This window comes from Podarcis gaigeae (assembly GCF_964106915.1).
Source record: "Podarcis gaigeae genome assembly, chromosome: 3".
Classification (NCBI taxonomy): Eukaryota; Metazoa; Chordata; class Lepidosauria; order Squamata; family Lacertidae; genus Podarcis; species Podarcis gaigeae.
In genome coordinates, this window is record NC_139680.1 from 23,612,204 (window position 1) to 23,628,856 (window position 16,653).

Consider the following 16,653-nt stretch of genomic DNA (forward strand, 5'->3'; position numbering starts at 1 on the left):
CACACTAGGGATCTCTAATACGGAATGCTCAAAACCCTTGGCAAAACTCTACTTTCAGGATTTATTGGGGAAATCCATTACAGTTAAACTGATATAAAACCATTAGGTTTGAGGTGGATATACCCTGAGGGAAATCTCTTCAAATAGGCCTATATGGGTTTTATCTGGCTCTGCTCATACTTGTAGTTGCTATGGCTTAATCAACTTTGATTCAGTTCTTACAATCATTTTTCTTCTAATGTCTGGAAAGATAAAAAAATAGCAATAACAACACAGATGGAGCTCTATGAATTTAAAACTGCTTAGCAAAACTTTGGAAGATAAAGGAGCCTATGACTTTCATAGATGGATGAAACTGGCCATCTGGCAACTAGAATAAATGTTCTGTGAAGTTCATTTTGATCAGTGTATAGGGACAAATGTATTGGGAACCTTTTAAACGTTGTACAATAAAGCTACATTTAATTTACAAAGGAGGGAACCAGGAGATGTGATAGTTCTGACAATGTAACTTTGGCAGCTATTGATTGTTATTTGTATACTACTTAAAAAATACCCTTGTATACAAAATGGTGACAGCAATCGGGAAATGTTTTGGAAAGTAACATTTTGATGGGTTTGTGATATTGGAATCCATGGCAACTATGAGTTTATTACAAATACTGTAACTCTGGTGGATCACATTTGAGACCGTGTTTTGAAATGGCTCGGGGCATGTTCCAGGTATTAGGAGTGCTAAGATGGGACTTGTCATGGTTTTAGCATGATCTTCTGAAGGCACAGGTTCCTGTTTTCCTGATCCCTACAAGGTGACAGACTGCTTAACATGGCTCACAGACTAGTTACGTCAATACCAGAACTCACTGTGGGATAGTTCTGCCTACCGTGATAACTGTTCCTTTTCTGAACAGCAGCTTGAGAACTGCTACCAGGGGTGCCAACTTGAATAAAATATTGAGGGGGGGGCAGTTAAGCCCTGCCCCGAATAATGGATCACATTTGTGGTGTACATGCACCATTTGAATAACAATGCCCATCAACTTTTTTTGGGGGGTGCAGCTTCATCAAATATTTTATTGGAGCCCCAAAGCCACCACGGCTCCTAGGAGTTGGCTCCTATGACTGCTACTGACATTTTCCCCCAAAATATGATCTTGTTCCTTAATTGACACCAATCACCTTTAGTTACATAGATTTATAGGCATAGCAGGACACACTACTAGAGAACAAGTGTTGTTCAACATGTTGTTGATCTTCTTTTTAAAAATATATATGCAGGGATACTACCTTCTCTGATGCCATGTTGCCAACAAAACACTACTTAAATTTGAATTAACCAATTATGGGTTACTAGGCCTTGTTTCCATGTAAAACATTATATACTCTTGACGTTCAGTGTTGGTTGACGTTTATTCAAATATTATTCAAATGACGTTTATTCAAAGGGACGCGGGTGGCGCTGTGGGTTAAACCACAGAGCCTAGGACTTTCAGATCAGAAGGTCGGCGGTCCGAATCCCCACGATGGGGTGAGCTCCCATTGCTCGGTCCCTGCTCTTGCCAACCTAGCAGTTTGAAAGCACGTCAAAGTGCAAGTAGATAAATAGGTACCACTCTGGCGGGGAAGGTAAACGGCGTTTCTGTGCGCTGCTCTAGTTCGCCAGAAGTGGCTTTGTCATGCTGGCCACATGACCCGGAAGCTGTCTGCGGACAAACGCCAGCTCCCTCAGCCGATAAAGTGAGATGAGCGCCGCAACCCCAGAGTCGGTCACGACTGGACCTAATGGTCAGGGGTCCCTTTACCTATGCAAATAAAGATAATTTACTCATGTGTGTTGTGTAAAGGCTTCCTTACTACTGAGGAAAGGGGGGGCATTTCCTGTCTGTTTCTTGTCACTTAATGTAGCTACGTAGAACATAATCCTGCAGGTGGGAAATATTGACCTCCAGTCAGATTCCTAGCAGGAGAGAACTAGGAAGGGGGAATAAGAAGCTGTCACTGCAACCAAACCACATAAAGCTGAGAGAAATAATACACATGTTCCCACTCCTGGTATTCATTTCTGGCAGGGGCAAATTTGCCAACCCTCCACAAACTATCATGTTGATGAGCAGGGGTACAGCCTAGCTTGTATGAATTCGGTTCTTGGAATTTCCATTCCACCTTATTGGATCAAAGCTTACGTTGCTTGTGGAAAGGTGGGCTACTTCCTTATCCCTCTCATAGCTGGATTTAATTGTTATAGTTACTGAGAGACATTTTTCCAAACTATTGGGCACCTTTATTGTACACAGAAATGATTACAGTGGAAACTTGGTTCTCTGTAGTTGACAAACAAATTGGCTCCTCAACGCCGAAAACCTGGAAGCAAGTGTTCTGGTTTTCAAACATTTTTTGGAAGCCGAACATCCAATGTGGCTGTCGACTATTGTTTCTGGGGCACCTACACCAATCAGAAGCCGTGCCTTGGTTTTCAAATGTTTCAGAAGTTGAATGGACTTCCGGAACGGATTACATTTGAAAACCAAGGTACCATTGTACTTGAGAAAGTAAGGAACCAACACAGTCTTATATATTTCCCAATCCTGGCTGCACTGGGCATGCCCAAGGAACTCCATGCCCCCAGTGAGACATTTTTCCTTGGACCAGCAGTCCTCTCTGTGCCAAAAAAAAATTTTCTCCCCAAAGTTTCCACAGTGGTTTGTTTTGTAGGCTGTGCTTCTTATTCCCTCCCCAGGTATAAATTAAGGTGCAGCTGGGCATGCAGAACTACTTGGGATTGAGGCCATAGCTTCAAAAAACTCAATCACAAGCACACATGGCTTACAATTATCTCTGGGCCACTATTTTCAATGTAGATAATAGCACCCTCTAAAGATTTCACTATTGCCACCTCATTTTCTCAGAAGAGTGCGGATGCTTTGAATGCACTTGTTACATTGCACTCACATAGGGAGCTTTGGTTTTCATGGACCCTTTTGAGCATGTAATTGGTAGAGTTCAATGATTCACATCTCCCTTGTTCAGCTGGTATTTTGGCCAGTTATTAGCCAGCTGCTGTTCATTGAAGCAGATGTTATGAACCACATAAAAATTTCAAGGTTGTGGATAATACAAAGAGGGTTCTATCCTTATTCTACTAGCATTGGTGCTAAAACTCTTGCTAAGTTCACCCTTTCTACACACACACACACACACACACACACACACACTCCCCCCAAAATTGGTTATAATATGAATATTTGTTATACTATGAATATTTCTTATTTGTTGATATTGCTATTTGTTGCTATTGTTGATACATCATTTGATGAGATCCCAGCACACAAACCTATTGATTTAAACAAACTATAAGGGGTGAAATTTCAAAGAGAAAACCGTAGATTACACAGGTGCTTCCGGACTGTTGTTATTTTCAGGTGGAATCATGGGAACCAATTCCTAGGGGCCAAGGGGTCTTCCAGCAAAGCAGTCTCCCCTTCACAATAGGCATGAGGAGAAAGTCAATGCAGTTCATCTTTAATGGCAATCCTACCTTACTCCACCATTCTGAAGCAATACGAGAACCAAAACAGAGCCTTCCTTTAAAAAAAGTGCATTGCTCTGAAATTTGCGAAGCAGTTATTCGATCAAAATGCATATATTAGGATAAAGTGTGCATAAACATAGAATAGCGCGCGCGCACACACACACACACACACACACAATATTGGGGCAAATTGATTGCAAAAATGTATAAGTTAAAACTGCTTGAAATGTTCTTACTAGGACAGATTTGCACGGAAATGCTGATGAGGATTTTACTGGTTAAAAAAATAAATAAATCACAACTTGCTGGAGAATTGATGAACAGAAAAGTGAAAAACTGAAAGAACCACAACTGATGCAGAGTACTTTACACAAACACCTGCTGTTGTTTAACAGCACCCCTGTGGGGCTCAGGAGCCCAGTTATGTCACCCCTTGCTTGCAGAATTGGCAGCCTCTCATCCTTTTTCACCCTCCCTTGTGTAGTGTTCCCTCACCCTCCTCTTCTCTCCCCTCTCCTAGGAAGTCCTCTGGGCAGCGGCAGCTGCTGCCCCTGGTTTTTTAATTGTGCCGCTCCTGCCCCCAAAAGAGGTGCCTCCTCAAACTGCCCCACAGGGACCTGGGCCAGCCCCAGAGGCACCAATCACCTGGGAATCTTGTAGCCAGGGCTGCTGCAACAAACAGCTTTACAACCCTTTGAGAGGCAGAGACATGAGAGGGCATCAGAGGAGGGAGGGAAGGAAAGAGGGACAGAGGCCAGTGTTGCCCATGGCACCCCAGACCGTCATTCAAGGCACCCCAGGGTGCCACAGCACACTGGTTGTAAAGCACTGTTTTAAACCATTGCTGTTCCCCTCTCAGTGTTCCTCCAGTCTTCTTCCCATGCTATGGTTACTGATGCCATGCAACCTGCCTTCATTTTTGTTTCCCCAGACTGCCCTGGATTCATACATTAAATCCAGGATTGTGGAGCAGCACCACAAATCCTCAAATGGAGGCATTCTTCTAATTTTATTACATAGAGATACACACACGCTCACACCATTCTTGGTTCAATGACACATTCCTGCCAGAGTGAAAGCACTTGGGGGCGAGGGGGGGGACTGGGGAGAGTTGCAAGTGCCAGTCAGAGTGGTCTGGGTGGCACATTCTTCCCCTGGGTCAGAGGTTTCCCAACCCTGGTCTAAAGTGTTGAAGGCAGTCCTGCATTTTGTAGTATGGCTCTGAAATGATACGATATATCTCTATCTGTATCTATATCTCCTTGCATCTCCGTGCATAACATAATTAGATTCAGAGATAGATGGGCAATAAAATGGATTATCAGCATGTTCAATTAATGGACAGCTTGCCATGCATAGTAAATCAATAAAACATCTTTTCTGTTCTCCTGCTCTTTCAAAGATCTATGTTATGCGTTCGGAGAGAAACAATCACAGGAAGAATTTTGAACTGTATTAAAATTAAAGTTAGCTTTTTGAAATATACTGTATTTAACAAATTGCAATATGTCTTAAGGCTGATGAAAAGTTTTCATTTAGTTTCAGGCTCAGCTACTATCAATTTAGTAAACATTTTCCTGGAAGGCAGAAATGACCTTTTTGATTGAACAACTTCCTGTGATTATTCCTCTACCAGTGGGGAAGAAGAATAGTTTCTGGGAAGCAGCTGCTACGTTTCATCAAATAATAAATTACTCAAGCCACGACGTTAGCCAGAAAGTCCCTTTATATACTCATACCATTTCCTCTCTTCATACAACAGGGATTTTTGCTTTCTTTCTTTCTTTTTAATAAAGTCCTTTACCTCATATTTGAACACTTGCAATCAGGGCTGGATTTAGACGACGAGAGGCCCTACGCTACTCCACTTGTGAGGCCCCACCCTCACAACTAGAAGAAAATGGCAGAGTGTTATAAACAAAACTGAGTGAAGCCAAGGATGATGAAGGGTATTTAAAATTCTGCAATTCACAATTTCTCCTCTAAAGAACGTAAGATATTATTGTTAAATACTATGGGGATTTAAAAAAATTATACAATTCACAATTTTTCCTCTAAAGGACATAAGATGTTTGTTATGTCTGAGGAGATTTCACCCCTCCCATATCCAAGAATCTCCTGATGATCTCCTGATGATCTCTGCTGACTCTCCAGAGAGGAGGAGGTGTGTTCTGCTATCTACTTATTCTGCCCCAGCACCACATCAAAGTGTGAGAGTCAGTCAGTGTGTTGGAGAGAGAGAGAGACTGAGTGTTAGAGATTGTGTGTACAGATAAGGTTGCTGCTAAGAGCAGCTGCAGACACTCAGTGCAGTTTAGCATTCATTTATGCTTAGAACCCATTTAGCTCTGTATATAGTTTGTATGATAGTTGTAGATAGAATAAAGAAGTTTTTCTACAGAGCTGCTCTCCAAGTCATTTATACTCTGCTAGACTCTACTATACTCTGCTGTGCGACAACTGTCTTCTTGTGGAAGTGAATCCGGTGCTCACAACTCTAAGCTGTGAGTCCACAGCACTTTGACCTGTTCCTGTCCAGAAGGTGGTCTCTGGAAGTGCTACCCAGCTCGCCTAGCCCAGTCGGGGCTGAAGTGCATGAGTCCAGTTGGTGGTACTGGCTCAAGGGCGATGCTGACAATGTTTGCCGGCGTGGTCTCTTGCATCCTCTCTCTTCCATCCTCCGAGCCCTGCATCTCTTCCCCACTAGAGGCGGGGCTTCCATCCTCTGTGGAGGAAGTGCTGCTTCTCACGATCTTTGGAGGCTCCCTGTAACCCAACTGCCCTTCCACCTCTCACCTCTGAGCTGATGGCAGGTCCCTGACAATGTTATTGTTAAATACCATCGTGATTTTAAAAAATGCATAAAATTAAAATAAAATAATAATAAACTTTTTATTTATACCCCACCCATTGAGAAACTTTTGCAATAACTGAACTTTGTAAACCTCTTGTGGCCTGGGCAGGCCTGGAACTAGTTCCCATGTCTTGTTCCTCTCTAAGGGAGGGGTGGCTAACACCCCAGAGGACAGGATCACACTTCAAAACGACCTTGACAGATTAGAGAACTGGGCCAAAACAAACAAGATGAATTTTAACAGGGAGAAATGTAAAGTATTGCACTTGGGCAAAAAAAATAAATGAGAGGCACAAATACAAGATGGGTGACACCTGGCTTGAGAGCAGTACATGTGAAAAGGATCTAGGAGTCTTGATTGACCACAAACTTGACATGACCCAACAGTGTGACGCGGCAGCTAAAAAAGCCAATGCAATTCTGGGCTGCATCAATAGGAGTATAGCATCTAGATCAAGGGAAGTAATAGTGCCACTGTATTCTGCTCTGGTCAGACCTCACCTGGAGTACTGTGTCCAATTCTGGGCACCACAGTTCAAGAAGGACACTGACAAACTGGAACGTGTCCAGAGGAGGGCAACCAAAATGGTCAAAGGCCTGGAAACGATGCCTTACGAGGAACGGCTAAGGGAGCTGGGCATGTTTAGCCTGGAGAAGAGGAGGTTAAGGGGTGATATGATAGCCATATTCAAATATATAAAAGGATGTCACATAGAGGAGGGAGAAAGGTTGTTTTCTGCTGCTCCAGAGAAGCGGACACGGAGCAATGGATCCAAACTACAAGAAAGAAGATTCCACCTAAACATTAGGAAGAACTTCCTGACAGTAAGAGCTGTTCGACAGTGGAATTTGCTGCCAAGGAGTGTGGTGGAGTCTCCTTCTTTGGAGGTCTTTAAGCAGAGGCTTGACAACCATATGTCAGGAGTGCTCTGATGGTGTTTCCTGCTTGGCAGGGGGTTGGACTCGATGGCCCTTGTGGTCTCTTCCAACTCTATGATTCTATGATTCAGCCTTCATGGCATTTAACCATGGCTCAGCATCCTCTGAGGTTAAACTTTAGACCTCTTGGAAGCTTGAAGGTTCCCAAACCTTCCTCTGAGTTACTAACAACTGCTGTAACTGCTATGACCGTTTTAGCAAACTCTTCAGCATACCTTTTGGATGGTGTTATGTATTGGGCTTAACACATTTTATGTTACAAGGCACATTCTAACCAGTCGTAGAAGCGTTGGTAGACGAACGTTCTAATGGCAAGTAAGCGCATGCTCTTTCAACTGTCAACTGTCAACAGTCAGTTCATGCTTGGAATTATTATCATGTCATCCAGTCAGTTTGGTTCTTGTGTTCCTGAGTGAGCTGTTGTCACTGACAAATGTTGAATAAACTTAGTTGAGGAACTTATACTGCCTTGGGCTTCTGACTTTTCCAAACATTTAATATTGGTGACGAAGGTGGGATCGATGAGCTCCCGCCGGCTGCCAGAAGCCCAAGACCGCACTGCAGCACTGCTGCCTCACAGTAAGTGTGATCTCCCCAGGACTGGGCAGGCCTGGTCATCCTCTTATATACCTGCTGGGATTGGCAAGGCATCTGACCCTCACCTGAATCTCATAGCTCTCCTGTAGCTGCCTCTGATTAGTTATCATTTAACTCTTGGGGAAAATAATTAGCATCACACGTCATGTGCATGGAAGTTGCCAAACCAATTAACCAACTAGAAGGATTACTGTTAATAGTACCAGTTTTCCTATAACTTGATATTGCTGGATATTTTTGATGAACTGCAAAAGCATTTTTAGTTTGCTTTCTGTTTCCACCCTGGAACCTTTCTTTATTAGGGCCACTTTGTTTTGTATGATTCCTTGCCAATGAAGGAAAACAACTTTTCTGCTTGTATATGTTGATACAAACTGAGGACAAACAAGATTGTACAAAAACAAGATTGAGTGCAGGCCTGGCCAGGACATAGGCATCCTGACTGTGACAAAGGTTTGCTTGATTAACAGCTTTTGGGTTGTCCTGCCCTCACATGAAGTCTTGGGTTTGCAATTTTGGGAGAGGGGAGACTGCCCGCTGGGGAACATGTGGGCTGGTGAGGCCCCCAAGAGGCCCTAGGCTTCAGCCTACTTAGCGTATACATAAATCCGGCACTGCTTGCAATATTAGCACCCTTGGAAAAATAATACTTTGATTACAGAAGTACTAGCATCTCATTACAACAATGTCTTTCAAGTCTAGTCTGGAAAGAATGAGGAGTTAATTAACATTTCAGATGTGTTCAGTTATTACAACTTGTGATTGATAGATGGGTATACTGAGTTCACAGAATGTAAGAATGGATGTCTTCCCCAAAGATTTTAGGAGATATTCTGAAATAAGGAGATTAGACCTTTGATGATCTATAGTAAACTTAATCATCACAGCAATCAGTGGTAATGACTGGCTTCTTACACTGCTTTCAGCAACTGAATTAGGGAGGAATCCAATCCCAATATCCACTGGGATGAGCAAGTCAGTATCCAGGAGATCTCTGGCTCAGTCGGCTGATTTGCAGCACAGCAAGGCTGTAGCAGTGAAGACCCACATGCTGCTTCAGTCAGAGATGCACCAGTGTAGCTATTCATCCCATTTCAGCTGGCTGTGCAACTAGCAGATCTTACAACAGCATAATTGATGAAAAATGAGTGCTCTGGGGGAGTGGCAGAGGATTGACCAGGCAAGCGGGACCCTAACTCCTGCTGCATCCTAACTCCTTTCAGCTCACTCATGCGACCAGGAAACCAGATAGAATGTACTCTAGCAAAATGGTTGGTACAAGTCAAACTATTTATTTATTTATTTATTTATTTATTTATTTATATTAAAATATGCTTTTCAGGTTTATACATTTCACTGATTTTACAATATGTTAACATTTCAAAACTTGACTTCCTTCCCCCTTTTTCTGCAGTTCCTTAAATTTATTTTTAATATTTTCTGCATATCCAAATTAACTTAATTTGCTCATTTATTCATCAACTTTAAATATATACTCTTATGAAGCTGCAGGTTATTACAATAATTCTGCCAATATTCTTATCTGTTTATAATTTATCTGTAAATATTCAATAAACCATTTCCATTCTTTTATAAAAAGTTTGTTATCTTGATTTCTTATTCTTCCGGTAAGTTTCGCCATTTCTGCGTATTCCATAAGTTTTTGTATCCATTCTTCCTTTGCTGGGACTACAAGTCAAACTATTTTAAAGGCTTGTTTTTATCTTACAGTAGTCCTGCTTCTGAACTCCTGAGTTTGGAATATGGATCTTTTACCCTAGCATAATTTAAGTTTGCATGTGTTCCACTCACTTTCAAAACCAAGCTTTGCATTGTTAGTTAATTGTTTTTTTGATGAAGCCAACAAAGTTCTACTCAAAGTGCAGTGGTACCTCGGGTAAAATACTTAATTTTTTCCAGATGTCCATTCTGAACCTGAATCTGTTCTTAACCTGAAGCACCACTTTAGCTAATGGTGGGGCCTCCTGCTGCTGCCGTGCCACCAGAGCACGATTTCTGTTCTCATACTGAAGCAAAGTTCTTAACCCAAGGTACTATTTCTGGGTTAGCGGAGTCTGTAACCTGAAGCATATGTAACCTGAAGTGTATGTAACCCGAGGTACCACTGTAGACCCAGTGGAAGCAGTGTTGTGAAGGTAATATGAACGAATGGTTTCAGCAAAAAATACTATCACTCTCTGGGAGCTGAATGTTTGAGGGACCCAGTGAGAAGCAGATGCCTATGGGATCCATACAGACACTTGTAACAATACTGGAATTTGGATGGGGAAAGGGGAGGAGTCAGCACTAGATATATTTATCTATTGCAGCTACAAAATGGAAAAGAGGTGGTGCAGGACATGTTCCTTTGATAAGTGCAGTCTTTTAATATAGTTTGCATTTCCTGTATTACTGCAACATTCGCTTATTATTACTGAAAATGTTTACAGCTGCTTACTGCTAAAAGCCACTGCTAATCACCTGAAAAAGAAGTTATTCTGTTAAAATGCGTGCTTAATTTTCCCATTATGTAAACCCTGTGTCATGCATTTTTAAAGATTTTAATCAATAAAACATAATCACCATCTATATAAATGAAGCATACACTGGAGGCAAGATTTCTGGAAAGTAGCGGATAGCAATATCTGCATTCTTGTAATGGTGCATTCAAATTACAGCGCTCTCCAACTAATGAATAAATTATCCCAAACTCAGATTGAGAGGAAGACCAACTAGAGTACATTCCTAAATCTCTTGACAAGCTAAACAAGCCTTCATATACTTTTCTTGTTACTGCATGCTTAGTCCGAAAAGTTTTGCAAAACTAAGTTCAGTGACAATTATAAATTGCCACAAATACCAATTATAATTACCAAGTTACACCCTGACCACATCGGGCATGGAAGAATGTCAGGTCATAGGCAGTCACTGTGGTTATTATTTAACACCCACATTCTTTAATCTTCCCTAATGCCGGTGATGTTTTCTGCTTCTAAAAAAATACATGAAAATGTTATCTAACGTAAGTTCAGAACAATATCGATCCACTTGTTAAATCCACAGTGATGTGAACATCATGGTTTTTGGAAGATGGATTATATGAATTATTATTATTATTATTATTATTATTATTATTATTATTATTATTATGCCCCATACCCACAGGTATGGCCCACATACCCTAATAATGGCTATGATTGTTGGAGAAATTATAGTTCCCTGCCTCCCACTCCAAATATTCAAGGGGATTTGAAAGAAGGATTACTGTTCACTGTGTACCTGCTCATTCCACTTTCAGCTGAAATAAAAGCTTTTCAGGGTTTACAAAGTCTTTAAGGCATGGATTGCCAATGTGATGCCTTCCAGATGTTGCTGAACTAGACCTCCTGTCTCCTTCAACGATAGGTCATACTGGCTGGGGCTGATGGGAGTTTAACCAAACAGCTTCCGAAGGGCACCACATTGGCTACCCACAGCAGATGAACTTGGGGTCTCAAATTTCAGCAGCGCGTTGTGTGATGCTAATATTCGGCACCCCACCCCTGCCTCACATGCTCCATTCTAAATCATAGTTGTGGCTTCCCCTGTGGTGTCCCTGAGGCTCTGTGCCATTTGTGTCCAAACCGGTTGTGAGTCCCTGAATATACCTCTGCTACCCATTGTTCAGGGCTTCAGGCAGAAGTCTGTCCCCAGCTCTACAGCAGGCCCACAACTTATGCAAGGGGATCACTCCTAAAGCCAAATTGTATACAATGGTACCTCAGGTTACATACGCTTCAGGTTACATACACTTCAGGTTACAGACTCCGCTAACCCAGAAATAGTACCTAGGGTTAAGAACTTTGCTTCAGGATGAGAACAGAAATCGTGCTCCGGCGGCGCGGCAGCAGCGGGAGGCCCCATTAGCTAAAGTGGTGCTTCAGGTTAAGAACAGTTTCAGGTTAAGTACGGACCTCCGGAACAAATTAAGTACTTAACCTGAGGTACCACTGTATAGTCAAAACTCAGTGGGTTCAATGGCGAGTGGGATTTGTCTGTGGTGGGGAGCTTGCCAAAGTCATTTTTCCTAGAACCCAACCCCCTTTTATTTATTTTTTGTCGTGCATATAACACTGGATGTGCGCAAGTTGCAGCATTACTGTAATATTTTTACCTGTTATCAAGGATTTATCCTGGGTGGGGAGAGGATGGGAGAGATACAAAGGCAGTTAGCCTCCTTATCCAATAAGCCTGCTGGGCTCTGCTCTCAAGGTAGAAATACGGGCGTGATCAACCTTACATTTTTCATAACTTGTATTCCCTGCTCCCTTCCACACAAAACAAAGGGAGGGAAGGTGTATGAGAGATTTAGATATGCTCAGCTCTGCGCCTCAGTCCTCCCTCCCTTCACAATTTGGGATGGTAGCAGGTTCTAGGGGACTGGAAGACTTTGGGTCCTATTCCCAGAATGCCCTGGGCCCTATCAATATGAGAGATCTGACACCAGTTGGCCTATGGCATCAGAGGAGGCAGTGCTGTGAAAGGGAGATTCTGGCATTAGCTCTCCCTCTCTGGTGTCAGCTTATTTCCAGTATGAAAGGGGTAGAGCCAATCTTTCAAATGATCAACGAGAGGGCCTGTAGACTGTACCCTCAATGAGGATGTCTGGAACGGAACCGTATGGATGGATCTCCTTAGTCAGTTTAGACTGACCTGTCCTCAACAAGGGAGACAAGCTATGCCATCCCTGAAGCTGGCCTAGTTATTGTCCCTCTTGTTGTTTTCCATCAGTCTTTGTGGACTTTCCCCCATAGATCTACAAGCATTGCACGGTGTTTAATTGGGTGGTGGACTTATGAGACCTCATTTTTTATACTAGATCCCAATGAGAAAGGGAAAACAGGGGGGGAAACCAACAACCCACCAGCAGAGGCATCTTCTACCCTGGCCAGCAGAAGCTCAGCAGTGTTTTGTTGCTTTGCTATGAATTATGCCTACCCCTCTGAATGCTTTCTTCACCATCATTTAATTCTGTCAACAGTCCTGACCACTGATCATGCTGGCTGAGGGTTGATGTGAACTGGAGTCCAACAGCATCTGCAAGGCAGCAGTTGGGCTACTCTGACTAATATGCCCCAGTGTTTTTCGTGGAATAAATGCAATGCTAAATTAGTCTGGATCAAACCTATTGGTAGTGAAGGTTTGAAGCTTCTTTATACTGATGCAAATTACTGGTCTCTGTTGCTCAGCAATATCTGACAGCAGCTTATCAACATCTACCATTAAAGAGTTTTCTAAGAATCGTTAACTGGAGCTGCCAGGAAGGTTTACCTGGGGATTGTCTACATTGCTGAATATGACTTTTCCCTTTCTCTACCAACCCCCCCCCCCCCAATGTGCTTGGTCAAGCAAACAGGATCGCAAGCTCTTCTGTTTTTAATTGAACAAGCAATCCTCAAACAATTATTGTTCTAATAAAACTCTGTGCGGAAAAATATAACCCTGTTATTTTTAATTATACGGAATAACTGCTGAAAAATAGACCTTGGGTTTTTTTTTCTGCAGGAGGACTATTTGTTACAAGTTAAATAATAGGGCTTGTGTGCACTGATATCAAATAAAAGCATGCATCAAAGATGTGCATGTAATTCACTAATGCACTGTGGTTGAATTGCTTATAAGCACCGATAACCTGCAGTGCTTAATTCAGTTTTTCTTATTTTATCATCTAATTATCTTTTCATATTGGCTTGCCTCTTTTCCAGAAGAATCCAATGGCAAAGATGTTTCAAGACCTGCCTTTTAATCCAATATATAGTAAACTACTGTAATTTCCCTTCCTTCATAGTAGTGATCAGTCTCCTAAAAGATGCTATAAGTTGCTATAGTGAAGTATAACAAAATAGAACACATTAGAATTTGTTAACAAGGAATTTTGCTGCATGAGTAACTTTTTTGTCAAGATCCATGCATTGCACAAGCAAATTACAATTGCTAATTACAGTAAAACATATGCAGGCTCATCCAACCGTTACAGGGTTGTTTTTTTCCCCCTTTTCTTTTTTACTGTGCTAGTAAAATCTGCTAGAAGGTCTTTACAAAGACACTAAACCCAATGAAAATTACAAAATTGTTACGCAATTCTGGAACAGTGACTTCTATCATCATAGATTGTTTATGTTGAAGAAAACCCAATGGGGGAAAAGTACCTAACTCTAGTCAACATTCTGATTTCATGCATTTAGTCATCCTTCATAAAAGAGAATTATGTTTGAAAATTCATGCCTTAATGTCAGAAGACACACACACACGTTTTTATCTCTGTGTACATGCTTAAAGCCCAAAACATGCCTCCTGTGCCAGTAGATTAGTCCTTGGGGTGGGGGGGGGGCAGCAAAACAATTGTGAAGCAGAATAACCATGGCAACAGTAGTGATGTTTCTCCTGGTGTCCAAAAGCCTCTCATGTCCCCAGAATGATCCTCTGACATTTGCTTCATAACCACAGTGTCATTCCACAAGTAGTTTTGTATTATTATTTTTTAAAATTATTGTACCCACAGTTCCCCTTAGGAAAATGTGACATAATGACATGATATTTCTCCCAAAGCCGTGGTAGGGTGGGGGCACCAGAAGAGCTGAAGAAAAAGAAAGGGAAAGAAAAGTAAGGTTCTTTTACTAGCAACCTTCAACACACACACATACCATGAGCAAAAATCTTGGAGGACCTCAGGCCAGGGGTCCTCCAGGTCCTTCTATCTGGTCATTGCAGAGATTGTCTCCAGGCTGCACCTCTCAGCAGCTCTGGTCCATGCCTTGGAATAAATCATCGAAGTGTGATCCTGCCTGTTGCTTGCCTTGGTGGAGAAATGTGTGCACATCTATGTAGAGAAAGCTCTGGCTTTCACATGGCTAGAACTCAGCCTACTGTACAAAGGTAAGAGCCCTGTGCTGCCCGTGTCATTTTGCCTCTGGCCAACCATTGGCAAAGGGGACCCATGAAGGATGGGGTGAGGAATTTGAAATATTTAGACTGTCATGTTTGGGGGATGGGGTGGCACAATCTTGACATTCAAGGAGATTTTGGAGGAGTAGCAATAGTAGAGCCCAGTGGCGGAGGAAGCCGCTCAGGTGCCTGGGGAGGTGTGTCCACGGGTGGGGCAAGAGCGGGGTGAGCCGCCCATAGGGGCGGGGTGCACCATGGGGCCTCTGGAGTCTGCCTGCAACCTCCCACTCAGCTGCCCTACAGTGTGGGGGGGGGAGGCAGTGGGCGGACCGTTTCGGCAGCGCGGATCCTGTGTGCCCCCAAGTCACAGAGTCTCTCCCAGGAGAGATGCATGGCTCGGGCGCACTGCAGGCCTCACAGTAAGTGCTGCCTGGCATTTTTTCACCCCCTCAGTGGTGACACCTGGGGTGGTCCACTCCCACCGCCCGCCTTCCTCCACCCCGGCAGAGCCTTTCTGAGGGCTTTTTGAAAGAAAACTCCGTGGTGGGGTAAGCTTCTAAAGAATAAAATGTAAACCACCAAAAGTGGCAACTTTTTAGAGGGAAGTTGTGCTGAGTGAAAGGTTGGCTCCCCAATCAGTTTGAATTTATGTTCATCCCTTACCACAGGAACTTGAAGCTATGCAACATGCATTCTCTGGTAAAGCAGAGAAAGGGGATTTTACTCAGATGATCTGTAGCTAGCCTGTTCAGAGCAGGGTGTTCAAACTGCCTCAGGTGAACAGATTCTTGACAGCTAGCAACAAGCAGAAATACTGAACTGAGAATAAGAAAATGGAAATGATGTTCCTTAAATTTTTTGGCCAACGCACATTTAAGATGTGCATATCTAATCTAAATGATTCCAGAATCTTCTGACTCCCCTCCCATAATGCCACTTGAGTTACTAAGGGAAATATTAGCATTAGGGGCAATCTTGACAGAATGATACTCATATGTTATTCCATTTCTAAAGCTTCACTGCGTTTCTTTTGAAGCAATAGATGTGATGAAAGCAGACACAGAGCTTGAGTACATTTTGTTTTTGAGAAATTCCATTCATTATGCTTCTGATGGACAGAAATGCAAACAGAGAGCTGGTCCACAATCATCTTTCCTTGGGATCCCATCAGCATATTTCTAAGGCTCGCTACACTGAAAGGAAAACTAAAAACCCATCATTGCCGCTTTTCACTATGCATTTCACTGCAGAAAATTTCAGTTTATGATTGAAAATGTATCATTATAATGTCAATAGTGGGGAAAGCATTTATGATTAAATTCCAGATTTTTCTTTCACATATAGGTAGTTTTCTATTTCAAACATAGCAGAGTGTATGCAAAATATGGCCATTCAACATTTACCTTAGATCGTCATTGAATCTGAGTGGCATTGTAGAAAATGAAACTTACATGAATTTGAAAATTCGGTATGATGCATATGGACTTGGTATCACCTCATTTTTATTGTTAAGCATACTTTATACTATAAATATTCTATGAAGGTAGGGTAACAGATGCTCTGAAGCACAAAGAGAGCTTTAGCGTCGGATGGCAGCATAATTCATTTCAGCGGTGAAAGAAGTTTTCTGCATGTTAAGGAATGTGCACATGGTTGTCATGTCTGTTGAAATTTATAGGGCAATCCTGCATTTGGATCAGAGTTCACATGCCTGTAAGGAATCATTGAATTAGCATGGGAATATTTAGATTAGAGATGGGGCGGTGACCCTTCAGATGTTGCTGGACTGCAATTCCCATCAAGCCAAGAT

At 42.3% G+C, this 16,653-nt stretch overlaps 1 long non-coding RNA gene across 1 annotated transcript; it reads right to left on the reverse strand.

The window, feature by feature from the left end:
* Window positions 1-4,045: 4,045 nt before the first annotated feature.
* On the reverse strand, window positions 4,046-8,193 carry LOC310842329. Its single transcript, XR_014563070.1, has 3 exons — window positions 7,538-8,193; window positions 5,334-5,419; window positions 4,046-4,750 (listed from the first exon to the last, which is right to left on the reverse strand). It is a non-coding gene; the product is annotated as an uncharacterized lncRNA (long non-coding RNA).
* Between the last annotated feature and the right edge of the window lie 8,460 nt (window positions 8,194-16,653).